The sequence below is a fragment of the Penaeus monodon genome, chromosome 33 (genome assembly GCF_015228065.2).
Source record: "Penaeus monodon isolate SGIC_2016 chromosome 33, NSTDA_Pmon_1, whole genome shotgun sequence".
NCBI classification, from domain to species: Eukaryota; Metazoa; Arthropoda; class Malacostraca; order Decapoda; family Penaeidae; genus Penaeus; species Penaeus monodon.
The window spans coordinates 10866303-10868475 of NC_051418.1; positions in this window are offsets into that span (position 1 = coordinate 10866303).

A 2173-nucleotide genomic window follows, 5' to 3' on the forward strand; every position below is an offset into this window, starting at 1 on the left:
GAATAATGAGATACTTACATGATATGATAGTGTGTATGTGGTATATATACTTACATATAGTATAGGTAATCATATAATTATATAATATTTAGTAGTTTTAATATCATATATGAAATATATCTATATGTTATAGCGACTATATTTGTATGCTCAATGTGTGTATATAAAATTATTAAGTCCTATATAAATATATTGAATATATGTAACAGGTGTATCACTGATATATAGTATATATATGATATATGATCCGCATGAACCAGTCACAACTGGGAGGATGGGGAGGTTATAGTTCCACTTGAAGTGATGTGAAGTGAAAAACAGTTATTTTTTATCATGTGCACTATGGTATATCATGCACTGCTTTTAATGACTGCCAGTGCAGAATAAATACCACCCCAAAAACGCCGTAGACGATCCTCCAGACACACGAATCAATTTTTTGCGTGCAAATTTGTTGCAGAAATCCTATTAACCGGTTATCGTGAACTGACAAGGGGACGCGAGTAGCAGATTTATACTGGTACTGCGAGCCCTCGGGAAATCATGAATGACCTGCAACGAATTCTATAGAGAGCATAGGATTCAGAAGTCGCGAGTTTCCAGCAACTTTGAGGTCACGTGACATGATATTGTGGGAGGGAATCTATTATCAGATGGTATAAACAGAGATCTAATGATCCAGTGGTCAACCTTTTGGTCTTTCGAACTGTCACATTTCCTCATTCACACAGTTGTCAGCGGTAGTACACGTAGGAGGGAAAAATGGTTGTCAACAAAATAATTGTAACTGTCTGTTTTGATTTTCGTCTGTCTTGCGTTGAATTAGACATGTAGATGTCAAAATACGTCTTTTTATATGTTGGTATTTTGTCTGTAGTGATTCCATGCATAGTACTCTAGTTTTATACGTATGTTACAAATGCTTGAAATAATATTCTTTCATTTTTTCACCAAAATCGTTTCGATATCTTACACGGTTGAAATGTTTTCTTTCATTCCATTTTTTTCTGTGAATATATTCTGGAGATTAATTGTTTTCTTGTCCTTTTCATAGAAGTTTTCCCTCTGATTCTTCAGTTCTGTTGAAAAATTTTATCTCTTGTCACATGTAGTGTTGAGACAAAATGAAAATGAGTACCTTCGACGGACAATCCTTACCCGGTTTTATACATACAACAATTCCACTGATAATTAGGACTAACAATGGTGTTGCGCAAACAACACCCGAAATCGCGCTTGACAGTTGTATGCACACAAACTAAAATTGAAAGTACTGCCGTATCTAACTGACTGAAAAGGTGCGGCTCCGACAACTTATCCTTACGAGAATACAGAGAGGTTAGTTTGCCAAGATTCCTAAATCTCAAGACCCGCTCCGGAGGGAAGACTTTCCGTGACGATTCCTTTTCCGAATACTGTTGCGTTCATGTATTGCAGAGACAGAGGAATTGTAAGCTTGACTCACTTTGCCTGATCTTTGGCTCGATCCGTTTATTATCTTACAAGCGATGAGCTTGTATGCAAATGCGGCGAGAACCTTATAAGTTAGGTACTGAAAGTATAATTAATTGTAGCTAGTTAAGTAAAAAATATGTGTTTCAATCTCCAGTACAGGTTTCATTAGTACCATTCAAAATCTATTCGAAGGTATGAAGGAAATTATATGCAGGTTGGTTGGCATAGGGTTACATGCATCGGTTCATTTCGGATTAGGCGAGCAGGTTACGTATTTGTGATTGATTAATACTGTTCCTTAAGCAAGCTGTTATATTGTCAGGTCGATTCTATCTAAGCAATATCGTTTGTACAGGAGTTGTGAGTGAGCCAAAAGGCATTGCTGTATAAAAAGCACTTTAGCCTCACAACTCATTTTCTGCCAGTTTCTGTTATTGCTAATCGCTGTCTCCATGCTCTCTCATTGTATTCTTGTGATTTGGGCACACAGGACATAGCTGGAACTCTTTGATCTGAATGCCACTCTGTTTGGTGATATAGCATCACAACTTATACAAACAGACCATACCATTTCCTAATTTCCTTGTTAATTGGTATCGATTGCTCATATGTAAATGATGAATCATCTACGTGTGAAATACATCCAGGGTATACCAGCAGACCAACACCATTCCTAAATTCACTTGATATTATGTAGTTATAGTATATATAACTTCAT